Raw genomic sequence first — 1,313 nt, forward strand, 5'->3', positions numbered from 1 at the left:
TGTCTGTGTTAATTGGTTTCCCTTTTCTTTGTTGAAGAGGGTCTGTGCAATCCTTCTGCCTAGTCCGCCATCTTGCCCCGCCTCTCCACCAAACTCACTTCTGTTGAGTTGTTTCTGACTCATAGCGACCAGTCCTTGCATTTCTGTGGCTATGTGTTATCGGAAGTAGATTACCCAGTCTTCCTTTCAAGGAGTGGCTGGTGGGTTTGAACCACCAGCCTTCTAGTTAGCAGTCAAATGCCTTAAATACTATGCCACCAGAGAAAAATGTGTAAATATAAATATATGGATGCAGGCAAATATATTCATTAAAGACACAAATACCGATATTCCTCAGACATAACCAAACAATTTCCAACATTGGTTTTATAGGTTTGAAAGCTCAAGACCGTAGTCTCATGGGGCAATTCAGGCCATTGGCAATTCAGCCTAGTAGTGCCTGAGGTCTTAGGAGCTTGTGAGTGGCCATCAGAGACACAATGTTGTTGTTGTTGTTGTTATGTGCTGTCAAGTCAGACCCGACTCATAGCGACCCCTCCTTGGGTTTCCGGGGTAGTATCACTACGGAAGTAGATTGCCTCATCTTCCTTCCGAGGAGTGGCTGGTGGGTTTGAACCTCCAGCCTTCTGGTTAGCAGCCATGTGCCTCAGGCACTACGCTACCAGAGCTCACAATGCCAGGTCTCAACTCACCAGGAGCAAAACAGTAGGTAGGTAACCAAAAGCTCAGAGAAGAAGCAAGTGCACGTGATCGACAGTCTCCTCTATACTGAGACGAGAAGTACATGGTGCCAGGATACCACCACAGACTGTTCTGACTAGAGTCACAGCAGTTGGTTCCAGATAGATCTGGAGAAAAATAGGGAGCAGAATTCAAATTCTTATTAAAAAAAAAAAAAAAAAAAAAGCAGCAGCCAGACAAACTAGAACAGTAGAGAACAGAAGACTCCCTGAAACTATCAGCCTGAGACATTCTAAACCTGGAACTGAGCTTTTCCTGTGAGATTTCCTTTTAGTCAAATAGCAGACTGGCATACAAAGATACTGTTTCATGTTTTTAACACAAAAATTCAAAACAGATAAATTCTTAGAACATTTTTTAGCACTGTAGATTTTAGACTGTGGAGATGAGAGAGTTTCTGTGGTACATTTAACATACTTTTCGGTAACAAGACCCATTAAGTAAAAATACGCTCAAATATCCATTTCCAAAATGCTCTCCCTGAAGCACAAATTTCTTTTAACAGCTGTTACTTATACCTGGAAATAAAAAAATAATCATTTTTCCCCACAACATTCTGTTAAATGGCTTAC

The sequence above is a fragment of the Orycteropus afer genome, unplaced genomic scaffold (assembly GCF_000298275.1).
Source record: "Orycteropus afer afer isolate SDZICR_OR568_19922 unplaced genomic scaffold, OryAfe1.0 scaffold00009, whole genome shotgun sequence".
NCBI lineage: Eukaryota > Metazoa > Chordata > Mammalia > Tubulidentata > Orycteropodidae > Orycteropus > Orycteropus afer.